The sequence below is a fragment of the Brassica oleracea genome, chromosome C9, assembly GCF_000695525.1.
Source record: "Brassica oleracea var. oleracea cultivar TO1000 chromosome C9, BOL, whole genome shotgun sequence".
NCBI lineage: Eukaryota > Viridiplantae > Streptophyta > Magnoliopsida > Brassicales > Brassicaceae > Brassica > Brassica oleracea.
The window spans coordinates 44,239,521-44,247,654 of NC_027756.1; the positions used below are offsets into that span (position 1 = coordinate 44,239,521).

General features: G+C 37.6%; 1 long non-coding RNA gene across 1 annotated transcript; it reads left to right on the top strand.

Moving 5' to 3' along the window:
* The first annotated feature begins 4,471 nt into the window (after window positions 1-4,471).
* LOC106317049 lies at window positions 4,472-5,440 on the top strand. Its single transcript, XR_001265043.1, has 2 exons — window positions 4,472-4,735; window positions 4,978-5,440. It is a non-coding gene; the product is annotated as an uncharacterized LOC106317049 (long non-coding RNA).
* The last annotated feature ends 2,694 nt before the right edge of the window (window positions 5,441-8,134 follow it).

The window sequence follows — 8,134 nt, forward strand, 5'->3', positions numbered from 1 at the left end:
CCGTCGAGCCACAAAGGCTGATTGTGTTTCTGATATCAAAAGGGGCAGGACCTTCTTTAGCCGGGAAGACAAAACCTTAGAAATAATCTTGTAGCTTACGTTGCATAAGCTTATCGGTCGAAACTCAGCCATGGTGACCGGTCTTTCATTCTTGGGGATGAGACAAATGTTAGTCTGGTTAAGTCTTTCGTCAAGCTCGCCCGTTTCAAAGAAAACGCGAACCATACTGATGACATCCTTTCCAACCACATTCCAGAATTTTTGATAAAACAAGCGTCATCCCGTCTGGTCCTGGTGCCTTTTCCGGATTGATTGAGAATACCACATCTTTGATCTCAGTATCTGTTATTTGAGCAGTTAATACCGCATTCATATCCTCTGTCACTGTCTCGGTAATAAACCGGATACTCTCCTCAAAATCTCCCGGGTTGGAGGTCTCAAACAGCTCCTCGAAGTACTCCACAGCGAGTTGTTCGATCCCTTCCTCGGTTTCAACCCACACTCCCATCGAATTCTTCAGCTTCGTGATACGGTTTCGAGCCCGGCGCTGCTTCGTTTTTGCGTGAAAATATTTCGTGTTCCTGTCCCCCTCCCTTAGCCAAATGGCTCGGCTCTTCTGTCTCCAGAAAATTTCCTCCTCTATATAAGCCGCACACAGCTGCCATTTAATCTCGAGCTCCTCTTCTGTCGATAGATTGTCCTCATTCTGAGCTTGATCGAGCTTTGCCTTCAACAGCTCAATCACCTTTTCATTATTTGATGGATTGCTGCGCTTCCACGCTGAAATGGCTTTTCTGCATCTGTAGATTTTTTCCACAAAATCTCCATGCTGATGATGAGTATTCCTTCCCCATCCGCCTTTAACAGTCTCATAAAAGCCTTGTTTTCCAAACCACCGCTTATCAAACTTGAAATTGCGTCTCGGTCTTGTCTCTCGTGATTTGATCTTAGCCAAGACTGGCCGATGGTCAGAGCCCCATCTTAACAGATACTCCACATCAGTGTGGGAAAAGATATTATGCCAATCTTCGTTTCCTACTGCCCTATCCAGGCGACATTGAATTCGTCCATTCTTCCTCCTTCCTGCCCAAGACATAGTGTTTCCTTTTGATGGAAATTCAATCATACCGCAATTGGTCAGCATCGTCTTGAATGGTAAGAAAGAGGTCTCGGCTCTCTTTCGACCACCTTTCTTTTCTGCATTACTTGTGATCTCGTTAAAATCTCCTATCATCATCCAGGCTCCTGATCTTGTTGAGTCTCGGCTCTCTTTCGACCACCTTTCTTTTCTGCATTACTTATGATCTCGTTAAAATCTCCTATCATCATCCAGGCTCCTGATCTTGTTGTTCTCATTCGTGTGAGCCTCTCCCAGACATATTCACGGTATTCCACCACCGGATCTCCGTAGACGAAAGTAATGTACACTTTATGGCCTTCTATCTGCGCTTCCACATCTATCATGCGATCATTTGAAAAAACAATCTTCACTCCAGAATCATTCATATAAAGCAAAGCCAAACCACCGCTTCTACCCGTAGGTTCCACAGTAAAAATCTTATCATAGCCAAGTTCAAACTGTAAATCTTGCATAAAAGAGAAAGTATTTTTTGTTTCTGAAAGAAAAAGAAAACTAGGACTATAGTAGCGAAGCAACTCTCGCAAGTGTTGCTTTGTCAAGTAGGCTCCCCGCCCCTTGACAGTTCCATGCGATTGCATTCATATATCCTTACTGGGTGGTTTCTGGGACACCACCGAACCGGATACACTGGGTTTCTTGCCTCTTACGGCAGATGGATACACCTCATGTCGAGGGACTTGTGCAACCTTCGGGCCACTGGGGGGCGATACTGTCTTGATGCTTTGCCTTTTGGTGAAGCTCTTCCCCTAACCGCAAGTTTCTTTGAGGCCGCGGTGCCTTTTTCGTCTGGGCTCCGTGGCGTCTTCTTCTTCTTCTTTGCTGCCGTAATCTGGTGTCCTTCCTGATCCAGATTTTTGAAGATTTCAGTCTCATCATTCTTTTGGCTAGTGATAGCACTCTTTTCACCTCTCTTCGGCAGACATATGGTCGTTTCCACATTTTGAACCGACTTCTCAATACTCTTGCTCTTCTCTTCTTCCAAAGTTGTAGGGGTTGCTTCCTTTGCAAGTCTTGTTCTTTCGAGATCTTGTTCCTCCTCCATTAGATCATCGACATTATAAATATCAGCCTCCGTCATTTGCTCCGGTTCAGTATACTGTTCTATCATCCTTTCAAAAGCCTCGTCATCCATTAGCTCACCATCCTCCTCTGAATCTGGGTCTATTAATTCAAGATCCTCGGAACCCCTTGGAGAGTGCCTCTCTTCTGTCTCCACAATTTTCTTGCTTGCTCCATTTTGTATAGCATCTCCCAGGTTACTCCTTTTTACTCCTTCCGTTTGATTTTCCGGCGGGTTAGAGCTAGGTTCCCTTATTATGAGCGTTCCTCTTCCCGAGATTGGTCTCAATTGATCAGGAGTGGGATCTTGCGCGATCATTTTTCCTTTTAGCCTTCGTCTCTCTTCATCATTCATCTCTGTCTCTATCACTCGAGCAGCCTCCGTGTTCTCCTTTCCCTGTCTTATCGGTCTCCATTCTTTGGTATGTTTTGGTGGTGATTTGCGAGACCGGTCCAGATGACCTCTACTTGTTCTTTGGAGCTCGAGCTTATCCGAGATTGTGCGTTGTGAGTCTGGAGAAGTTCGTCTTCCCGAGTTACTCCTACTCACACTGTGTGAGTCGTAATGGTTTCGAGCTTATATCTCTCCCGATCACGGGGATGGTATGGTTCATCCACTACAAGAAAACATGGGGATTCTGATGGCCGAAATCGTCGGATAGGCCCGTCTCTTCTTTCTTTATGATTCCAGTTAGAGTGCCCTATGAAGGTTCTATTTCTGGACATGGCTTCATCACGTGCACGGTGTTCATAGTTCCAAGATCTTTGATATGGATGATATCTCTCCCGATCACGGGGATGGTATGGTTCATCAACTTTATCCAGTCTCTTCCAGACCTCTTTACCAAGGGCCTCTCGCCGCTCCGTTATCCTTTCACGAAGGTCACTGCTTGATCTTTCCCTATTTGACTCCACTGGTCGCCGATAATCTTTTTTCTCTACCCCTCTATAGCTTCTTTCAGTTGTAGTTCTATGATTAGTATGGGTCAAGTGGATCGTACGGTCAGTCCCATACCGGGAAGGGATAGAGAAAGCTTCTCGAGTTGCTTTTTCTTCTATCTCTTTTTGTTCAATCCTTGCGACTCTGTTTTTCTCTCGATGTTCCTCTGTAAGTTCAGGGCAAGTGCCTTCCTCATGGGAGATACGCTTGCATGTGAAGCAATGTCTATGAAGCTCCTCATAAATGAGGGACACCCTTATCACATCTCCATTAGCGAAACCCGCTCGACGTTCAAATTGAAGTGGCACATCAGCATTGACCCACACACGTACCCGACCTCCATCTATATCCACTTTGTCTACTAGGCCCAAGGCGTTCCCAATGTTTCTGTAGGTTTCATCTTTTTTGTAGTGATTAGGTACACCAGATATCGCTATCCAAAAGAGCATTGAGTTTGGGAAATCCTCCTTGATTGTTGGAATCCATCTCTCCAAGGAGAAGCTCCACTTGTTGAAGTGACAGGGTCTCCTTTGTAGAACCTTCTGTAGATCTTGTTCATTATCAAAGTCGAATTGGAATTTATTATTGCCCAAATTCGTTCCTCTAACTTTCCCCTCTACGTCCCAGATATGCCTTTTCGGCATATGTTTGATCAAAGCCTCTACTCTTCTTCCATCCACATGGAACATTCGTCCCACTAAAGTAAGCTTGTATTTCTCAATCAGGTCCGAGAAATCAAACTCCGGGATTGGGATAATATCATCTTCCTTTTTCTTCTCGTAGCGTCGTCCCTCTTCTCTTCCCCTACCTTCTCTTCCACGATTCCCATACATTCGACTCATCCTGCGAGTCGATTGCTTGAAAACCTAAAGCGAGTCCTTTCAATCTATGGGAGTCACCCTACACAGGGGAATTCGTCTCTCTCTTGGCCGTGTCTTCAAAAACGTGTTTATCACGAAAAGTTCTAGGGTTCCGAAGAGAGCAATTTTAGCTTTTACGCTGCAAAGAGCAAGAAACCTGTCGATATAGTATGCTAGTAGTCTTCTATCTCCTCCTTCCTGGCAAGGAGAGCCTCGAAACGACGTCTTTGAAGAGGGGCTTGCCAGATCTGAGAATCTCCCTAGAGTCGCCAAAACCCTAGCGGCTCTCACCGATGACCTCTACAGTCACTACTCTTTTTTACGTGTGATTTTTTTTTAATTGGACCTACTTCAAATATTTGATTAATTGTATCATCGTAGTAACCTAATAATATCACGAAATCTTAATCTATGATTTTGTTTGTTTACCTTGATGTCACTTTAAAACTCTGTTAAAGTTTATAACTTTTCTCTGATCTTTTGTCTGTCGATTATTACCCAAGTCTTTCAAGGATCAGATCGAAGATTAGATTTTTGTTTGGAACCCTATTCAAGGTGTTTTTCTGTGGATCAAAGGTGAAAAAGATGAATTTACAACCTTCGACAAAACGCATCCATGTCTCTCGAGGAGATGATGGAATTTGATTGCAGCAAGGATTTTGTTGTTTTTCCTAATCTCCAACGTGTCAGTTTACTTGCCAACAACATTGTTCCCCCTCTCAGATTATTTATAAGGTATACAAAAATCATCCTTCTTTTTTCTTCACTTGTGATTAGAACCAAACATTAACCCTAACTTGGTTTTGATCTCTATTTGTAGTCAAACTGCTGATTTGTGTGATTTTTGGATATCATTCACATGTCTAATCATATCATTTTGAGTCGATATCTTTCTCTGATTTACTTGATGCATTGGTCTGCCTCAAAAGCTTTCCTTCAACTCAATACTCCTTTTCTTTGTGCTTACCTTTCTGCAGGAGGATAATGGAACAATATCTCATCTGTATCATCAACGCAGTTATCAATCCTCATAGCCAGTCAGTCTCTATCTCAAGATCCACAGAGATATTAGGTTTTACTAATCATCTGGGTGAGTATATATAAAAAACATTTTACTAATCATCACTGTCTTACTAATCATCCCGGTGAGTATATATAAAAAACATCAGGAAGCGTTAGACATTGTATATAAACAGCCATTAGAAAAAGTTGTTTCGAGATGGTGTTATAACATACCTTAAAGAAACAAAGCCGCGTTAGTCAGTGCATCAGATTCGCCGTTATCAATCCTCATTGTAGGATTTGGAGACGCCGACTTTGAAGAGATGGATTTAAAGAGATGGATGTACAAGTCTATGTCTTCTAAAAAAGGAAAAAGATATTGATGATTCGTACAACTGCGAGTATGATATTTTGTGTAAACTATGTTTTTTTTTGTTTTGGTGGTATCTTATAGATACTAGACCCAAATAGAGAACACCGTTTTGCGAGTGCAACGGGGTGATTAACTTCACGAGATACCATTCAGTTGTATCTATAAGACAATTGACAACACAAAACAATCTTCAAAAAGATGATGACGAAACTGCAGAAACTGTAGAACAAAGATGATAATGATGATGAAACTGCTGCCATTGAAGAGATGGAGAAGCCTTTTGTTTTCAGTGACCAACCCACAAGGTAACTGAAGATATATAGCAGGAGAAAATTGCAAAGTCAAAAGAGAACAAAAGAGGCAAAAAGAAGTCTGAAAGTGTCGAGGATCAATCTAAAGTAAGGAAGCAAAAAAAACGAGAGCTAAATTGAAGATGGAAATTGCTGAAGTAAAGCTAGGAAAGATTTCTCACAGCTCATCAAAAACCATGAACTGAAAAGAAAAAGAAAATGCTTCGGACTGTCTTATATTTTTGTACTTGACAATGTGTTAAATGAACACATCTAAAGGGAAGAGAAAAGAAGAGTTACGAGAGAGAAGTCGAATGAGAAGCAATGATTCAATGCCTTTGCATCAGACACTATCATCTATGCTCATAGGAAAGTCAAAGGTGCCATACATTGGCTTGCTATTTTTATATATTGATTCACGAACTATGCGTAACATTAAAATCTAAAAACAGAGTGGACACCATGGACAGATCTTATATATCCAATTTTTGTTGTGGCTGCAGAAGTGTCTTTTAAGTGCGAACTTGAGTTGGGTTCTTGAGCCAGTCACTAAGTTTCCTATCTTTCTCACATACAAACTGTAACAAATTGTATATATTGAAAGTTCATAATTTCCTAATTTTAACAAGATCATAATTTTCGAAATCACTATTTTTTTAATTAGTAATGAAATATTATTATATATTAATATATATTTAGTTATTGTTTATAAAAGGAAACATCATTTTTTCCTATTTTATAATCGTAATATCTTATATATTAAAACAAAAGTCACAACCTTAATCCATGTGTGATTTTTTTTTAAAATGAACCCTTCCTGGAAAGTCCAAATTCATTTATTCCTTAATAACATTTATGCCTTACTAAATCACTCTATTTGATACTATAATAACTACCTACTCCTACAAACACGATTCAGTTAAGAAACATATATTTGCATCATTTATGATTCACATACGATGCATATCTGTGTTTAAAAAAATGCTTATATCGAACCTAACATTTTTTCTAAATAAGTCATTTTACCCGGTTTGGTTTATACAAGTTAATAAACAAATCACAATTGGAATAATCAGTTCTGACCATCATTTTGATACATGATTAGATTGCTTCAATGTTTTTAAATCCGACCCGAACACTAAACCAGATGAACTTCTGAGTCATCAGATCATCGGATCGACCGCCGGTGATCGGCAGAATAATATATAAATTAATTGTATTATATAATAATATATTAGCTATGAAAATAAAAATATAGAAACTAAGGTTAAGTATTTTATAATATTTATATAAAACATAAAATAACAATTTGGATATGTAAATATTTTATGTTTAAAATTTTTTAGAAAATATTTAACTTTAGTTTCTATATTTTTATTTTTATTTTGCATACAAGATATCAAAAATAGTTTAGATTATTTAAAAACAATTAACAAGTTAAGATTTATGACATCTAACAAAAAAATATTGAGACTTAAAAAATTATAAATAGTTATATGTTTGATGTGACTAATAAAATTAAACCTTAAATCTAAAATATACCAAAAATACAAATCATTAATAAAATGTTGATAACAAAACTGAAAACCCTAATTTCTTAATTAAAAATTATACAAAATAGATTTTAAAGACATAATTAAAAACTAAAAGCTGTGTACTGATTTTACCAGTGGCTCAACCGGTGACCGGATTTCGGGTTTTAGCGGGTTTTATTGGGTTTTTAAATTTTGGTTATTTTCACAAAACCCGAAACGGATTTATCTTGAGTCAATCATTGACTACTTAACATGTGCGGTTCATACATTCATTAAATAAAACCATATATCAGACATAATCCGTACTGATTAATCTAAGAAGATATAAGTATAATTTTTGTTAAACTTTATAATGTTGTGAAATGTTACAATGTATTTGGAAATGAAAATTATTTTATATTTTACAAAACTTTATACATGTTCATGTGTTTAATAATAAAACACTAATTCAACAAACAAAAATATATAAAAGAAGATACAAAAACATGTTACATTTTGAAATAATTAATTTGATGAAAAATAAAAAAATGAATAACTTACTTATGTTTATAAAATGCATATACACATATATAATTATAATATATACCATTCTTGAAATAAAACCAAATATCTATATAAGTAAAAGTAAAATTAATATCCGCGTGGTTGCGCGGATCCAGATCTAGTCTTATATATTAAAACATAAGTCACAACCTTGATTCATGTGTGATTTTTTTTTTTAAAATAGACCTAATTGACCTATTCTTAGAAAGTCATGTTACATTTAATCTATAATCTTATCATTTAATTTTGGGCCTACCATAAATTTTTATTGGGCTATCAATAATTGGATTTAAACAATAAATGATCGATTGGATTTATAGATAGTACAAATTAAATAGATATAATTTAATGTAATACTATACCTCCTTATGTTAATTATTTAAATATTTGT